The sequence below is a fragment of the Carlito syrichta genome, unplaced genomic scaffold, assembly GCF_000164805.1.
Source record: "Carlito syrichta isolate Samal-C Ts95f unplaced genomic scaffold, Tarsius_syrichta-2.0.1 Scaffold272467, whole genome shotgun sequence".
In the NCBI taxonomy this organism is placed as follows: Eukaryota; Metazoa; Chordata; class Mammalia; order Primates; family Tarsiidae; genus Carlito; species Carlito syrichta.
Genome location: NW_007216563.1, coordinates 36,847 through 55,831, shown reverse-complemented (window position 1 = coordinate 55,831; position 18,985 = coordinate 36,847). Strand labels below are relative to the sequence as shown.

At 44.6% G+C, this 18,985-nt stretch overlaps 1 protein-coding gene across 1 annotated transcript in view; it reads right to left on the bottom strand.

The window, feature by feature from the left end:
- RPS29 (ribosomal protein S29) overlaps window positions 1-18,985 on the bottom strand; it is a 29,227-nt gene that overhangs the window by 2,436 nt on the left and 7,806 nt on the right. The window contains exon 4 of the mRNA XM_021709674.1: window positions 5,208-5,211. The gene's annotated coding sequence lies outside the window, so the exon portion shown is untranslated. The remainder of the gene's footprint in view (window positions 1-5,207; window positions 5,212-18,985) is intronic.

Below are 18,985 nucleotides of genomic sequence, written 5' to 3'. Positions count from 1 at the left end.
CAGGCGGGTCTCGAACCCGCAGGCTCAGGCAATCCACTCACCTCAGCCTCCCAAAGGCGCGGGATTACAGGTTGAGCCACCGAGTCCAGCTTTAAAACTGGATTTTAAAGGAAAGTGCACAGATGGGCCTAGAAGTGTCAGGAGCCTAACTAAAGTTTAGTCAAGCAAAGAATTTCTGTCAAGAGAAAAAGCCAGTTTTGCATTCGTTTGCACATTTATTTCATGGCCTATATTTGTTTCTGCTCTTTGAACTCTACTTTTGAACTAGTTGATTCTCTCATTAGTTAATGAGTTATATCTGCAGGAAAGTCATAAATGTACATGTTTTAAAAATTATCCTCACCGAGTGCAGTGGCTCACACCTGTAATCCCAGCACTTTGCAAAGCAAAGGCGAGAGGAATGCCTGAGTCAGGGATTGAAGGCAGCCTGGGCAACTTGGCAAGACTTTATCTCTATAACAAACAAAAATATTAGCCGGGTGTGGTGGTGCACACCTATAGTTCCAGCTACTTGGAAGGCTGAGGCGGAAGGATCGCCTGAACCCAGCAAGTCGAGATTGCAGTGGCTGAGAGTATACAACTGCACTCCAGCCTGGGCAACAGAGTGAGGCTTGGACTCAAAAAAAAGAAAATTCATACAATTACATAGTAGCCAGAGTCTCCCTAAAACTAAGTTGACATTGGGGAAAAAAATTCAATTTATTCAACATCTTTTTGTGTTTTGTTGCAGAGCAGTGCAATTAAAACCTTGAACTTTGAAGTCAGATATCCTGAATTCAGATCCCAACCCTATCTCTAGGCATTTAACCGTACTTCTCTGGACCTCAAATTTCCTTATGTGTAAAATAGAGCTAATAAAAACTCCCTTTCAGAGCTTTTTCAAGAATTTTAAAGTGTTTGGCAGGAACAGATGCATACTAAAGCCTCAACAAATGTAGCTATTATTATTATATTATACACTTCTATAAAACCTATAACTATACTATTTCACAATAATAAATAGGGCAGAAGTTGAACCTGGAGGTTCTGTAATCAAAGATACAAAAAATCTTTTATTACATTTTGAAACACATTCCTCCCCTGTGCTATTCCTTAGGTCTCCTCCAAGGTCTAAGCATCATTTCTTATTGTTGGTATTCTCAAGGGCATTGCAACCACATTGTTACCATACAGAAACAAATTAAGAATACCAGGGTTCCAGCTCCATTTCTCACCAAGATGCTGAACTCAGAAGGGCTGCTAGCTTCTGAGCAACTCTTGGGGGAACTGTACGGGGAAATCATCAAAATATAGATAAAATTTTGAGAAACCCTTGGGGAAATAGAGGGATGCTCTGAACTAGGAGTGGAGAGGTAGGTGGAGACAGCTTATCCTGAGGCAGGAAGTAGTCCCATTCAGCTGCGGAGAGAATAACCATGCCTGCTTCCATATCAGGATCAACTGAAACCATAATGCAAGTAAACCCAGAAGTAGAATCAGATGGTACAGAAGTCCTGCTTAGGTGAGGAGCTGAGAAAAATGTGAAAGTATGTGAGGCCTGATTAGGCCAACATCAACTGGGCAAATTGAGGAAAGAAATCTCAGAATGAGATAATACAAATGTTACAAAGAAACTTACCAATATCAGTAAAAGCTGGTTACAACTGTAAAACATTTGTAGTAAACAAAAAGGAGCTGGCCAGGAGTGGTGGCATACACCTGTTATCCCAGCTCTTTGGGAGAAGGAGGTGAGAGAGTCCAGGGGTTCAAGAGCAGCCTGGGACCCTTGGCAAGACCTCTACAATAAATCAAAAAATCAGTCAGGTGTGGTAGCAAGCACCTGTAGTTCCTGCTACTTGGAAGGCTGAGGTAGGAGGATCGCCTGAGCCCAGTAGGTCAAGACTGCGGTGGCCATGAACATGCCACTACACTCAAACCTGGGCGACAGAGTGAGACTCCAACTAAAAAAGAGAGAGAGAGAGAGAGAGAGAGAGAGAGAGAGAGAGAGAGAGAGAGAGAGAGAGAAAGTTAAACCCTTAAGACCAGCAAGAAGACATTCTGAAGAATATTATTGCCAAGAGGTTACCACAGCTGGATCAAATGCGAGTCTATCATGCTTATTGGCACTCAAGAAATCAGCTTCATCTATCATATCTTCCAACTTCTCACTCTCCACCTCTTCACATCTTTTTTGTTTTGTTTTGTTTTGTTTGAGTTGGCATCTCACTCTGTCACCAAGGCTGGAGTGCAGTGACATGATTATAGCTCACTGCAGCCTCAACCTCCTGGGCTCAGGCAATCTTTCCACTTCAACCTCTCAAGTAGTCGGGTCTACAGGCATGTACCACACATCCAGCTAATTTTTTTATTTTTTGTAGAGACGAGGTCTCACTATTTTTCCCAGGCTGGTCTCAAACTCCTGGGCTTATGCAAACTTCCCACCTTGGCCTTCCAAAGTGCTGAGGTTATAGGCATGAGCTACCACACCTGGTCCTCTCCTCATTTTTACCCTTCTCTCCCTCATCTTCTAAGAGGATTTACCTTCAGTCTTGCCCCAAAGCAGGCCTACTAATTCCATGATACAATTAGGTTTAGATAAGGTCTCAAAACTCTATGCCCCTACAGTTATAACAAGGCAGAGGCTATGTACTTAAGAGTCAATTTTTCTCAAGAAACTTTACAGATGTTGTCTTATTTTTTCACATAACACTGCAGTGAGAGAGGCAGGAAGTCAACATTTTTACACAGAGGCTAAATAACTGATCATACAATGAGTGAGTGACAGAGTTAGGAAATAGTGAGACTCTCAGAGCCATTCTGTTAATTTGTCACCTCGTGTAAAGAGATAGAAAAGAAGTGACATGCCGGGCTCAGTGGCTCAGCCTGTAATCCCGCGCCTTTGGGAGGCTGAGATGAGTGGATTGCCTGAGCCCGTGGGTTCGAGACCCACCTGGGCAGCGAGACCTCATTTCTACAATAAATAGAAAAATCAGCCGGGCGTGGTAGCGCATGCCTGTAATTCCGGTCACTCGGAAGGCTGAGGCGGAAGGATTGCTGGAGCCCAGCAGGTGAGGCTGCGGTGGCCGGGAGTGGCCACTGCACTCCAGTCTGGGCGACAGAGTGAGACTCCAACTCAAAAAAAAAAAAAAAAGAAAAGAAAAGAAGTGACATGATACATATAAGCACAGAGTCTTAACTTTCTTATCTTGGAAAAGCCCAAATTTAACAGCTGCCTATTATAAAAATCCTGATCAGTCATCCGATTCTGTTTATTCTAAATCTTGAAAAGAGGTAAGAAATCTGGTATAGAGAAAGGAGATATTATTTGTCACAGCAAGTTAGCAAGGGGTCTTAGTCTGTTGTATGCTGCTATTATAGAATACTACAGACTGGGTGAGTTATACACAATAGAAATTTATCAAGGTGCCGGTATCTGGTGAGGGCCTTCTTGCTGTGTCATCCCATGGCAGAAGGGTGTGATATGATCTAGGGAACACATGGCTGCTTTCTCTTGCCACCAACAAGAGTCAAGAGGCAGGGAACCAGAAGAAAGAGGTTTATTTCTGAATTCAGAATTCAGGGAGTCAGCACTTAGCTCCTCTAAGTCTGCTCTCCTTCTTAGATTCTACAGTTGATATTTATAAGCATAAGCATTAAGGTTTGTTCTAGATGAACATCAAATTATGTGACTTACAAAACACTCTATAAGGTTCTAATTATAGCTGCATTTCGTCAATCATGACATTTATGGCCTATACATTCCCTGTGCTTATTACTGAGGAGCCTGTAATTTTTATCAGTTACTATGAGCAAAGGGGTTAATAGAGCTTACTACAAAGCACCACACTATTCATGGTGGTTCAGATTAATCAATGGTTACAACAAACAAAGGAGTATACTGGTTACAGTTATAAGAGTAATATAATTGTATTTCTTTTTTTAGATCCTCTGGTTTTCTTCAATTCTGAAACTGGACTAAGGGATTATAATTGTATTTCTAACTTTAATCGCAGATCATAGAAATCAATAACAATCTATTTTTCTACTTATGTGAATACAACCATGGGGTCACTGACTCATCTGTTACAGGAAGGTCAGCACAAACTGACAACTGAAAAAGAGAGTTAAGCCGAGCTCGGTGGCTCAGGCTGTAATCCCGCGCTTTGGGAGGCTGAGGTGGGTGGATTGCCTGAGCCCACAGGTTTGAGACCCGCCTGGGCAACTTGGCCAGACCTCATCTCTACAATAAATCAAAAAATCAGCCAGTCATGGTAGCACGCGCCTGTAGTTCCAGCTACTTGGAAGGCTGAGGCGGAAGGATCGCCAGAGCTCAGCAGGTCGAGGCTGCGGTGGCCAGGAGCGGCCACTGCACTCCAGTCTTGGGCAACAGAGTGAGACGCCAACTCAAAAAAAAAAAAAGAAAAGGAGAGTTAAGGAGGTAAAATTCTTATTCTCATTATTTAAGGAATGCGAGTGCATGCAGGACAGTAACTCTAAGCAGCCAAACATTATAACCAATAATGGATTAGGAATAGTGGGTCTCTTCATCATTTCCCCAAGGTCAATTAAAGCCATGATATCTATCATAGAGCTATTTATGCTTTGCTGTTTCAGGTTGAACATAAGTACGGCTGCTTCTCTCTGGTGATTTTTATGGGTTAGGAGACTTGATTACAAGCTTAGGAATCCTAGCAGTGGATCCCATACCAAGTTTGAAGGAGACATACCTATATATTAAGACTCTTATTGCTGAATGCAGTGGTTCACACCTGTAATCTCAGTACTTTGGGAGGCGGAGGCGAGAGGATTGCCTGAGTCAATGGGTTCGAGAACAGCCTGGGCAACATAGTGAGGCCTTGTCTCTACAATATATATATTTTTAAAAATCAGCTGGGTGTGGTGGCGGCGCATGCCTGTAGTTCCAACTACTTGGAAGGCTGATCATAGGTCGAGGCTGCAGTGGCCACAAGCATGCCACTGTACTCCAGCCTGGGCGACACAGTAAGACTCTGACTCAAAAGAAAAAAAAGACTCCCATAATTAATATAGTTAGAAGGAACTTTCCTATTCCTAGTAGAATATCTTTAAGACCTAAAGGGATCCAAGAAAAAATATTTGAGAAACAATCTGAAACCTTTTCCAGCATCTCCTTACTGTATACCTTTGAATCATCTATGGCATTGAGGCTGATTTTGATTTGGTCCAGCATTATTGTTATCTTCCCTGACTCATCTGGGATGAAGGTGCAGCATTTAGTGTGTATAATGGCACAAATGCCTCCTTGGGATGCAGTGAGACTATCTAAGTTCATTTTGTTTTGCAGGACTGCTTTCCTCATTGATGAGACTTCTGTATTTAGCATGACGAAAACATTTCTGCTTTGTGTAGCTTTGGCTAGGGTCTCTATATGTAGAGAAACACTCTCAAGTCCTATTTTAGGCATAAAGCAGTTCAGGACATAGTGAATGGGCAGAGCCAAGATGGAGTTGCCTCAGGCATCTTAAGCAGGCCTCACTTTCACCCACATACTCAGACCTATGCTGAATGATCATTTCAATGATCATTAACTAGGGACATAACCAGTTTCTAGGCCCCAGGCAAACACTATTGTCCTCAAGAATCAGAACTTTAAGATTTATATCTTTCTCTAAGAAGTTGTCTTCCAGTTACCAGCCTTTGTTCCTTTAACTGACCATCCAGGGCCAATCACCAGCTCTGAAGGTATGAGAAACAGACAGTTATCATGATATCAACTTTTCTGTTACCACTACACAAAAATACTAGCAACAAGAGCTTTTTATCCCCCCGCCTTAAAATTCCTGGACTAGCCCTTTAAAAGATCCTACCCCTTACATTCACAGCCACACTTGCTTTTGAGCATTAGCCCCTTTCTGCCTATGGAAAGTGGACAATGAGCTTTGTCTTTCTCTCTGCCAACTCTGTGCAATTCTTTGCCTCTTAACCCATGGCTACCACCTAACACAGTCATACCAACAAACTACCGAATGATTCCACCTGATAAACAAGTATGGTAAGTTAGCTATTTTGGCCTTGTGTAAATTATCATATTTGTGTCCCGGTGCCCAAGTAAAGCCAGGAGTACATCTTCCAATACATTCTACAGGCAACCAGGGCTGCAAGTTAGTTCCACAGATCCAGCGAGTTCCATTAGGTGCTCACCAAATAAGTTCAGGTCTTCTGACCCAATCAGTGCCAAACCAGTCACTGCTTTTTAAGACAATGAGACATTGACAAGGCTGGAGGAGAAGCCATCCTAAATGTCTCAGATACTCTGGATCATGAGTGAGTGAATGATTTCGCTGTTCCCAACACAGTGAAGTGTTAACTTAACCTACAGTACTATGGGGTGAATCACATGAGTCTATCCCCATACCTGGTGCAATCCAGCTAAGGTCCTAGAACTTCTTTGTTCCTCTGCCCCCTTCTCTTCCTCAGATTGGGTTTGAGCCTCATAGGTTGCCTCCACCTTCTCAATAGTGGCGTTCAGGGAAAAGGTAAAATTACAGCCGGGCTCGGTGGCTCAGCCTGTAATCCCGCGCCTTTGGGAGGCTGAGGTGTGTGGATTGCCTGAGCCCGTGGGTTCGAGACCCGCCTGGGCAACTTGGTGAGACCTCATCTCTACAGTAAATAAAAATGAGCCAGGCGTGTTAGCACGCACCTGTAGCCCAGCAGGTCGAGGCTGCGGTGGCCGGGAGCGGCCACTGCACTCCAGTCTGGGCGACAGAGTGAGACTCCAACTCAAAAAAAAAAAAAGGTAAAATTACATCTGGGCTCTCCTAGGGAGTCTTGAACAGGCCACTGAGCCAGGTAAACAAGAGTGAAATACCTCGTGCTCTTGGTGTGGGATCATTGTCTAACCTCTTTGATGAAAGCAATGAGTGCTTTCCAATTGGAACCCCGCGTAAGGGATCCCCACTAAGGAAGGCCAATGCTCCAGGGAAATAGGGAGCTGTCCACAAACCCAACCGTTAGAATAGTTAAAGGTATCAGCATAAGACTAGGCACATTTCAAATGCACATTTCCATAAATACTGAGACTGTAAGGCAACAATACAACAAACACCCAGAAGAATTTAAAACCTCCTTGTTGGGGGACATGTGAGTGAAGTCCACTTGCCGGATTTGGAAAGGGAGGTCACCTATTCTTTGAATTCCCGAAGTTTCCATCTTCTGTTGTTAGGATTATTTCTGGCACATAAGTAACATCTTTCAATGATGGTTTTTAAGTACTTCTTCATTTTTCTTCCCCATAACAAGAAACGTTTTGTGTGTTTAAATAGTAGCCTCAAGTCCTGTACTGGCTCTGCAGTTCACTGAGTCTGTGATGTGGAATTGGGTACGTAGTCACTTTGTTCAGGTGTATATTTCTTCACTCAAGAATCGTGGACCCAAGAACTCATGCCAGCAAGTTTCAATGCAATGGGAATGATGACCAGCCCTTCTATTTTTCCCAGAATCATTGATCTGGTCCTCCCTCTTTCCAGTCTTTTAGTAGCACTTGCTCTCCAAGGTGGAAGGTTGTGGGATCCTTTGTCATTCGGGATGTTCCTGGGGGAAGAAGCTCATGAACTGTGGTTAAAATTTGTCCCAAATGAACCACATATTTCCTCATGAGAACATCGTGGTTTATATCCAAGACCTCATCCCTCCCATAAGTGAAGGAAAAGGGCCTTCCACAGAAAAGTTCAAAGGGACTTAAATTAATCCTGCTTTAGAAACTGATTCGGACCCTGAGCAATGCAATACACAATACCTGTGTCCAGTTTAATTGTGACTCTTTTTTTTTTTTGAGTTGGAGTCTCACTCTGTCGCCCAGACTGGAGTGCAATGGCACGCTCCCAGCCACCGTAGCCTCGACCTGCTGGGTTCCAGTGATCCTTCCGTCTCAGCCTTCCAAGAGGCCGGAACTACAAGTGTGCGCTACCACGCCCGGCTAATTTTTTATTTGCTGTAGAGATGAGGTCTCACCAAGTTGTCCGGGTGGGTCTTGAACCCACAGACTGAGGTAATCCACTCACCTCGGCCTCCCAAAGTGCGGGATTACAGGCTGAGCCACCAAGTCCAGCCAATTTGTGTCTCTTGACAAAGCTTTGCAACCACTGTTTTTATAGTCCTGTTCTTTCTTTGACCAGAGGATTGAGAATGTTGTGCAGTGTGCAACTTCCAGCTGATTCCCAGAGCCTGACCGATCCATTAAGTGACATCTGAGATGAAGGCCGATCCACTGACACTTTGAATGTCTTATGGTAGGCTAAATCTGGGAATTATTTGTTTAATAGACAACAAGTCACTTTAGATGCTCTCTCAGTATGTCCTAAGTTGGTCTCTACCCATCTGGAAAAGATGTCTACAAACACTAGGAAGAATTTAAAACTTCCTTGATGGGGGGGCGTGTGAGTGAAGTCCACTCGCCGGATTTGGAAGGAAAAGTCGCCTTTTCTTTGAATTCCCGAAGGTCTCATCTTCCCGTTAGGATTATTTCTGGCACATAAGTAACATCTTTCAATCATGGGGGTTTTTTGGTTGCTTTTTTTTTTTTTTTGAGTTGGAGTCTCACTCTTGTTGCCCAGGTTGGAGTGCAGTGGCACGCTCAAGGCCACCACAACCTCAACCTGCTGGGCTTAGGCGATCCTTTCGCCTCAGTCTTCCAAGTAGCTGGAACTACAGATGCACGCCACCACGCCTGGCTAGTTTTTGTGATTTATTGTAGAGACCAGGTCTCACCAAGTTGCCCAGGTTGGTCTCGAACCCCCGGGCTCAGGCAATCCTCTCGCCTCGGCCTCCCAAAGTACTGGGATCACAGGCTGTGCCACCGCATCCGGCCAGTGGTGGGTTTTAAGTGCTTCTTCATTTTTCTTCCCCCTAAGTGTCACTTTATGAAGACCAAAGATGCTTCCCACCCAAAGTGAGTCCCATGATGTAGGTACTGTAGGATAAGATAAATCAGTTTTTCAGGGATCCAGATTATTCCTTTCTTGTTCATTCTGAAGCCTTCTTGTGTTTTGATAAATCCTCCTTCCTCTACATATTTGTCCCCCTCTAGGTCATATTGAGGTGTAAACAACCAAGTTTACCTGTGGCCGTAAAGGAGCTATTATGTCCACTGTGTCCAGGGTGGTTTGCCTTGCTATCCTGTCTGCAAAGGCATTCCCCTTGCGATCTCCAGGACCATAGACTGATGTCCAGGACAATGAACCACCACAAGGAAGGCCGATGCTGGGGAAATGGGGAGCTGTCCACAAACCCAACAATTAGAACAGTTAAAGGTATCCGCATAAGACTAGGTCCATTCCAAATATACATGCAGGGGGTTTACATATAGCTTCCAGCAACTCCAAGATCTGTTTTGAATACTTTATATTTTTATTATCTGCCCTAAGCAGACCTCTTTCTTTCCATATTGCCCCTTGTGTGTGGACAATCATAAAGATATACTTTGAGCCGGGCTCGGTGGTTCAGCCTGTAATCCCGCGCCTTTGGGAGGCTGAGGTGAGTGAATTGCCTGAGCCCGTGGGTTCGTGACCCACCTGGGCAACTTGGCAAGACCTCATCTCTACAATAAAATCAAAATGAGCCGGGCGTGGTAGCGCGTGCCTGTAGTTCTAGCTACCTGGAAGGCTGAGGCAGAAGGATCGCCGGAGCCCAGCAGGTCGAGGCTGCAGTGGCTGGGAGCGGCCACTGCACTCCAGTCTGGGTGACAGAGTGAGACTCCAACTCAAAAAAAAAAAAAAAGATATACTTTGAGTTCGTATACATGTTTATCTTCTTGTTTTCAGAGAGCACGAGGGTCCTAGCTAGAGCCAGTAATTCTGCCTTCTGGGCCGAAGTTCCAGCAGAAAAGGGGTTGGCCTCTATGATGTTTGTTTGGGTAACTACTGCTTAGGCAGGTCGTTGCTTTGCTTGAGCCACCAGACTGCTGCCATCTACAAATAAGTCCCAGTATGGACCTTCCAGGGCTGTGCCCTGTAAGTCTGGCCGACTGTCATAGACGCGATCAATGATTTCCAGGCAGCTATATTCTAGAGGGGCTTCCTCCGCTATTGGCTGGGTGGCCGGGTTTAAGGCTGAAGTAGTCTTTAGCCCTACTGCCGATTGTCTAGAAGAATGGCTTGATATCTTCCCAGGTGTCCAGCCATGAGCCAATAGGCCCCTTCCTGCTCGAGGAATGTTAGGACCTGGGGTAGTACACACATATAGTGATGTCTTGTCCTAAGGTCAGTTTCTCAGCTTCTTTAAGTAGCAGGCAGGTAACAGCTACACCTCTTAAGCATGAGGCCATCCTTTAGCCATACTACCCAATTGTTTTGAGAAATAGGCTATGGGTTAGGGGTCCCTGACCCAACATTTGAACTAACACTGCCAAAGCCAACCCTTGTCATTCACGGACATATAATTTGTAAGGCTTTTTAGGGTTTGGAAACCCAAGGGCAGGAGATGAGATTAATGCCCCTTTAAGTGATGAAAGACCTGCTCCGTGCTCCAACTTCCACAGAAAAGGAGACTCTTCCAGCCCTTTAAGGAGTTTGTACAGAGGGTCTTACTGTGAGTCCATATTTGGGTATCCAAATGTGGCAGAAGCCAGCCATTCCTAAGAAGGCTCTTGGCTGCTTTCAATTTCTCAGAGTAGAGACAGACATGATCACTTGTCTTCTGTCTGTGTCAAAAGTACCCTTGGATAGAGAGAACCCGCGATATTAAACAGTTTTTTGACAAATCTGAGCCTTTTTCTTGGAGACCTTGTAGCCACATGATGCTAGATGGTTTAACACAGTTTCCGTGTTCTGAAAACAGAGTTCTTTAGTAGAACTCATAATTAAGACATCATTGCCTGGCGCAGTGGCTCATGTCTGAAATCCCAGCAGAGGCAAGAGGATTGCCTGAGCCCACAGGTTCGAGATCAGTCTGGGCAACATGGCAAGACCTTGTCTCTACAATAAATCAAAAAATTAGTTGGGCTTGCTGGCACATGTCTGTAGTTCCAGCTACTTAGAAGGCTGAAGCAGAAGGATCACCTGAGTGAATATCTCGGGTTCTCTCTGCGCAAGGGTACTTTTGACACAGACAGAAGACAAGTGATCATGTCTGTCTCTACTCCAAGAAATTGGAAGCAGCCAAGAGCCTTCTCAGGAATGGCTGGTTTTCTGCTGCATTTGGATACCCAATTATGGACTCACGGTAAGCTGTGGTGGCTGTGAGTGTGCCACTACATTCCAGTCTGAGCAACTGAGACTCTGACAAAAAAAATTAAAAAGAGACCATTAACATATTGGAGTAAGACTCCTTCTATTAGTTGGAGTAAGACTCCTTCTATTAGTTGGACTTCCAGTAGATCTCAACGAAGGGTTCCACCGACCAGAGCCAGCCTTTGACGAACTGGTGGTAAGAAAGGAGTCTCACTAGGTGCCCCAACTTGTAAAGCAGATGCACTTTTTGGTAAGCCAAAACTGGAACATATGCTGGGGGTGAGAAATAGTTCCTCGTTTGGGCTCTCCAGAGTCAATTTGTAGGCGTCAGAGGAATGCTGAATCAACTTGCTAGTGCTTTGGGGATATCCTTTTATTTGTATTTGAATTTGCTAAGAAGGCCAGCTGGTTTGTTATACTTTGTTTAATGAAACTTGTCATAACTTTGAGGACTTGGCTGGCGCGCCTCTTCCCTTCTGTGAATGTTACTATCCTTTCCATGGTTTTCTTGGAGTCACTGTTTAAGTCCCTGGAGAATAGGGAATACCAACTCTATGAACCCAGACCTGGGTCTGAGTCGAAGATAAGAGGCACTCTACAGACTCCCTGACATAACTAAGGGTCATGCAAAGGTGTCGGGGATTAATTCCCATGACATGCAAGGGCCTCACAGGGAACATTTCGTTCTAGTCGTAAAGGACTCTGGTGCTCCAGAAGGCCCTAGGCTTGATCAGATGCTCAGCAAATCCAAATCCATGCCAGATCCTGGATACCAGGATTGGAGAGTTGGAAAGTGTCCAAGAGACAGATCGCCTGGAGGCTGGAAAGGGCTTCCAGTGATCTGAGGAATGTCCCGTCCTGGGGGCACACATAAGGGTTGGTCACCCAAAGCTTAAGGGCCCTGTGCGCACTCTCAACGCCCAAGGAGAAAACCACACCACATTAGAAGCAGGGAAATGGCTGACGGTGTCACAACCATCAGAAGTTTCCTCCATAAGCAGTACATCTTTGACCCAGAACACCTAATATAATCCCAGAATAGAGATCACCTGCCAATTGCTTCTCACCTCTGTAAGATTCTCAAGCATAAGCCTTCTCTGTCTGATTTCCTGCATGCTGTTTTGCCTGATCTGCCTGTATTATTAAAGTCTCCTTTGTTTTGTGGTCAGGAATGTGCTAAAGGCACCTGTTGCGTATGTGAAATGTTACTAGACATCCCCGGTTCTTTACCTAACCCTCCCCCTCACCTCCCTTCTTCAGCTTGCATTCTCCTTCCTGGGTTTCGAGAGGAAGCTCATTCTAGTCAAATTATACGTAAATTTAGAAATCTCACTTATGTGCTGCTCCATTTCTTGTTGACCTCGCACAATTTGGAATTAACTTTGGAAAACGTGATTTACTATCATATGTAAGGAAGGTAATCTTCTTCTGGCACCTCATGGATTCAATGGAACCTGAATTGTATTTAGGGGATGGCCAAATAATTTCACGAAATTTGGCACAAAGCATGGCCTTTTTAAATACTTGCTGGAATAATAAAACTTTATATGTACAACTGATTCTAGAACTAATACCCTGCATTAAGAAATGCAGGTGGCTCAAGCCTATAATCCCAGCACTTTGGGAGGCCAAGGTGAGAGAATTCCCTGAGTCCAGGGGTTTGAGACCAGTCTGGGCAACTTGGTGAGATGTCATCTCTACAATAAATCAAAAAATTAGCCAGGCATGGTGGTGCATGCCTGTAGTTCCAGCTACTTGGAAGACTGAGGCAGAAGGATGGCCAGAGCCCAGCAGGTTGAGGCTGTGGTGGCCGTGAGTATGTCACTGCACTCCAGCCTGGGCGACAGATTGAGATTCCAACTCAAAAAAAAAGTAAAAGGTACTTTTCTAACACAGGCTAGTTAGGGAAAAGACTGAGATACCCTCCTCCAGGGTGGCCTGCTGCATCTGTCATACTGCTAATAGTGAAGAGAATGGGATTCCACCCGCCAGATACACCTACCCTCATGGCACTGCTTGTTAACTCACTTCTTTTGTCACAGGGCCTACGGGGTCCAAAGCCTATGACTACACAGGGGATGACTATTAGCTACACAGTGACACCTGTCTAAATTGGTCTCAAGTCATTTTTAAGTACCTGCCATTGAAACGTCTCTTAGGTGTAACAAACCCTAGCCCTTAAGACAATTCTCATGTTTTTCATTTGTCTCAGGACAATTATTCACATGAGAATCCACTATCCATCATCTTTCTGAAGAACAACAAGATGCCAGGCAGAATGGCCAGTAATCCCAGCACTTTGGGAGATGGAAGTGAGAGGATTGCTTGAGCCCAGGGGTTTGAGACCAGCCTGGGCAACTTGGTGAGACACCGTCTCTACAATAAATCAAAAAATTAGCCAGTGTGGTTGTGTGGCATGCACCTGTGGTTCCAGCTACTTGGAGGGTTGAGGCATAAGGATTGCCTGAGCCCAGGAGGTCAAGGCCGTGGTGGCTGTGAGAGTGTCACTGCACTCCAGCCTAGGCGACAGAGTGAGACTCCTACTCACAAAAAAAAAAAAAAAAGGCCCTTGGTGTGGTGGCTCACACCTGCAATTCCAGCACTTTGGGAGGCAAGAGGACTGCCTGAGCCTAGGGGGTTTGAGACCAGCCTGGGCAACATGATAAGACCTTGTCTCTACAATAAATCAAAAAATTAGCCAGGCAAGATGACATGTGCCTGCTGTTCCAGCTTCTTGAAAGTCTGAGGCAGAAGGATCACCTGAGCCCAGCAGGTCAAGGCTGTGGTGGCCAAGAGTGTGCCACTGCACTCCAGCCTGGGTGACAAAGTGAGACTCCGACTCAAAAAAAAAAAAGATAAGGAGGCTACATCTTGAGACATCTTGATCTGTGTGTGTGATTCTATTGCCATGAATTTAGCCTCTATTATATCATAAAGAAGTTTTCCTGAACCACAACTTTATTTGTAAGAGAAGTTTGAGTGCAAAATAATAATAATCCCCAGAAGAGGCGAAAAATTGGTGAAAAAAATGATGCAGGAAAAATACACTTTCTGGGCTCACACGTGTAATTCCAGAGCTCTGGGAAGCCAAGGCAAGAGGACTGCTAGAGGCCAGGAGTTCAAGACCAGCCTATGCAACTTAGCAAGATTCCATCTCTACAGAAAAATTTTTTTTAAAAATTAGCTAGGCATGGTAGCACGTGCCTGTAGTCCCAGCTACTCCAGAGGTTGAGCTGGGAGGATTGCTTAAGACTTTTACTCAGGTTCCTAGGAGGGAGACTCAAATCCTTGGAATTTCCCAAGTAATAGGAATGTCTTTGCTATTTGTGAGTTCCTTGGATCACCTGAATATACACCACATCTTTAAAATAATTTTTTTTTTTTAAATGACTTGGTATGGAGCCCAGTAAACAGAAAGACCAACCATGTAATTAGAAGGCTGCGACTTTGGGCCAGCCCGACCAACAGATTGGGGATGTGGAGTGATTCAGTTCAGTGGAGAGTCAATCAATTACAACTATACAAGGAAACCCAGTAAAAATTGTAGACACCAAAATGTGATGAAACAGCCTGGTTGGTAAGCACATCATTGTGCTGACAGGGTGACACACCCCAATTCCACAGAGAGATGACATGAATGGTTTGTATTTGTTGCCTTCCCAAGCCTCACCTTATGTGTTTCTTCATTGGCCGGTGCTGACTTGTATCCTTTATAATAAAACTATCATTGTACGAGATCCGCCTGGGCAACTTGGCCAGACCTCATCTCTACAATAAACCAAAAAATTAGCTGGGTGTGGTAGCGTGTGCCTGTAGTTCCAGCTACTCGGAAGGCTGAGGCGGAAGGATTGCCAGAGCCCAGCAGATCGAGGCTGCGGTGGCCGGGAGCGGCCACTGCACTCCAGTCTGGGCGACAGAGTGAGACTCTGACTAAAAAAAACACACACACAAAAAACTATAATTGTAAATACAGCACTTTCCTGAGTTACATGAATCATGGGCAAACCTGAAAGAGGTCTTGAGAAACCCTTGGACTTATAGCCAGTAGGTCAAAAAGGCAGATAACCTAGGGACTCCCAGAGTGTGGCTGGTCTCTAAAGGGAGGGCAGTCTCAATCTGGACCACGCTCTTTAGCTTGTAGGGTCTGCTTTAACTCCAGGAGTTAGTGCAAGAATTGAGCTTCTTTTCTTTTCTCTTTTTTTTTTTTTGAGTGGGAGTCTCCCTCTGTCACCCAGGCTAGAGTGCAGTGGCATGCTCACGGCCACCGCACCTTGACCTGCTGGGCTCAAGAGATCCTCAGCCTTCCAAGTAGCTGGAACTAAAGGCATGCGCCACCACATCTGGCCAACAATTGAATTTCAATACACCAGTGGGGTTAGAATATGTTTAAATTACTGTGTATTACTTTTACGAGCTTTATTTTCACAGATTAATTGGCACATTCTTCTGTTTGTAAAAATTACATGAGTATCTTGTGATATGATAGAACAAATAATTTTTTCCAATAAAATTAATGAAATTTATTTTTTTATTTAATAGTTTTTAACTGAATGGTAGAGTTTTCAGGAATAATTTAAAGTCATTAATAAAGAGTAAGTGTATTTAGAAAACCTATAACAAGGCCGGGCTGAGTGGCTCAGCCTGTAATCTCAGCACTTTAGGAGGCCGAGTTGAGTGGATTGCCTGAACCTGCGGGTTCAAGACCAGCCCGGGCAACTTGGTGAGACCTCGTCTCTACAATAAATAAAAAATTAGCCAGGTGTGCTGGCACACACCTGTAGTTCCGGCTACTTGGACGGCTGAGGCAGAAGGATCACTGGAGCTCAGCAGGTCAACGCTGGGGTGGTAGTGAGTGTGCCACTGCACTCTAGCCTGGGCAACAGAGTGAGACTCCAACTCAAAAAAGAAAAAAAGAAAAAGAAAACCTATAATGAAGGACTCAAATTAGAAGCAGTCGTTGTCATCATGCCTTGCTCCCTTGGTAATAAAGAAGCTATAATACTGAGGAATCAGCAGGGCTGGTGGCTCACGCCTGTAATCCCAGTGTTTTGGGAGGCAGAGGCGAGAGGATTGCCTGAGCCTAGGGATTCAAGACTACCTGAGCAACATGGTGAGACCTCGTCTCTACAATAAATCATAAAATTAGCTGGGCACGGTAGCACATGCCTGTGGTTCCAGCTATGTGGAAGGCTGAGACAGAAGGATCACCTGAGCCCAGCAGGTCGAGGCTGCGGTGGCTGTGAGCGTGCCACTACACTCCAGCCTTGGCAACAGCATGAGACTCCAACTCAAAAAAAAGTGCCCAGGAATCAGATCGAGACCCTGACATAAAAAACAAAAATAAAAAAAGAAAGATGTCTCCTTCCCATGGGTCCTGACAACACCAACAACTAACCACCCTGGGCAAAGGACTGATGAGAATTTCAGAAGCTATAATAACATTTGACAGAACTGGCCTAAGACAAAATTATACAATTGTAAAGTGTGACTTCTATATCCTTTCACACTCGGTCAACACCCCCTTGGATTTCTCAAGCATGTCAGCACTAATGGAGTGAACCAACTATCTTCATCTTTTGGCTGCAGTTCCAAATATGCATGTTTTTGCAAGTCCTATCCTTTTGTGGTTGAGTGAATACATCATCATCTGTGCTAGATGTCCACACTTAATCTTCACGAATGTTAATAGTAGCTAATTACCATCAAAAGAGGAACAGATGTACAAGTGCCATCATGAAATGGGATTTGTGGGTATGTGAAAAGGAAACACAAGGTGAAATGGACTCGGTCTATGAAATTCAACTAGATTGCCAAGAAGCGAGTTCCATTTTCTTTTATTTTAGCCTTTTATTGATTTGCCTGTGCGCCATGAATGTTTATCACTCTGTCATCTCGTCCTTTCATATACGATCTTGTTATCATTTAGGAAATAAAACACTTGGTGAGACCTCATCTCTACAATAAATCAAAAATTAGCCGGGCGTGGTAGTACGTGCCTGCAGTTCCAACTACTTGGAAGGCTGAGGTGGAAGGATTGCTGGAGCCCAGCAGGTCGAGGCTGCAGTGACCAGGAGCGGCCACTGCACTCTAGTCTGGGTGACAGAGTGAGACTCCAACTCAAAAAAAAAAAAGAAATAAAACAAAAACCTCCTTTGGCATTAACATAATGAGATATTACTCTTTATGGGCAACTGCTAGGGGTTTTAGTAACCCACACATCTTTGGTTTCCTGGGTAAAGGCTTATTGACTTTTCTAGCACTCGTTTATGCTTAATGTTTGGCAATGGAGTCTCAGCTAGTCTGCACAGGAGAGCTGTTTACATGATCAGCATAACTATTATCAGGTTCTACAATATGCATGAAGCTACTGGTACTTACAACGTTATGTTATTAAACTAAACCATTCTCTTTCATTGCTGCAACAGCTAAAATCATAAACACGACAGTGATCCCATTCTAAACCCAGATTATGTACAGTAAGAAGTTAGAGTCAGCTTCTGAATATGGACAGGTCCTAAAACAGGTTTGGAGGAACCAACACGACACTGCTTACTGGGGGTAGAACCATTATCATATACAAACAGAAAGAAGGCATGGTTTTTCTCCTAACACTAGCCTCTCTTCCCCCACTTCTGCAGACACATCTTCACTCTTCTCCCTTTCCTGACCTCAGCTACTCTAGCACAATCTCTAACAATCGAAATGCACTGCCTTTCCTATGTTAATAATGTTACATAAGTTTTCAAGGTTACCTGAATTATTTTTTTAATCAATTATTTTTTTATTTTATGAAAAAATAAAACAGTTAAGGGTTAGGTATACAAATATGCTTCATTCAGGCACCCTTGTTGATAAGAGGTGTCTCCCCATGGTTACCTGAATTATTAAGCGATGTTTTACAGTAAACCTTTAGTGGTAGCCTGTTGGGTCTGGTGAGCTGACATCAAAAACGCTGGTAGGTGCCAGGAACAGTGGCTGACACCTGTAATCCCAGCACTTTTGGAGGTGGAAGCTGAGCCCAGGGGTTTGGGACCAGCCTGGTCAACTTGGCGAGACCTCATCTCTGCAATAAATCAAAAAATGAGCCAGGTGTGGTTGCACACGCCTGTAGTTCCAACTGCTTGGAAGGCTGAGGCAGAAGGATCACCTGAGCCCAGCAGGTCAAGGCTGCGGTAGCTGTGAGCCTGCAACTGCACTTCAGACTGGGAGACAGAGTGAGACTCCTCCTCAAAAAAAAAAAAAAAAAAAAAGCAGCCAGGCATGGTAGCGCGTGCCTGTAGTTCCAGCTGCTTGGAAGGCTGAGGTGGAAGGATTCCCAGAGCCCAGCAGGTCGACGCCTAGGCGAGGGAGTAAGAATCCAACTAAAAAATAAAAATAAAAATAAAAGCACTAGTAAGGAAGTCAGCCACAAAGAAATGGCAAGGCCTGAGGAAAGAACAGGAAGCCAGGAAGGTGACCAGATGGTCCAAAGTAAAAGTAGTGATCATTTCAGCCCAGAGCACAACTTCCTGAAATGTGCCGTGGACTCTTGGAACAGGGAATGAGGTCCACACCAGCCACTTCCAGAGCCAGAGATTTTGGGTCCTTGCCCCAAGATTGCTGGTTCTCAAACTAGCAGGCAGTCATGGATCTCTTTCTAAGGGGCCTGATAGGAACAATGGAGTGGGTGAGGGCTGAAGGGAAGGGGAGGGCATTGCAGTTCTACAGGCCTTCAGTACATCCTTCCATAAACAAAAGATGGGAATCCAGCATGTGCTTATAGCAGTCGGAAAGTCCAGTCTGGAATCAGTTAGACGAGGGGT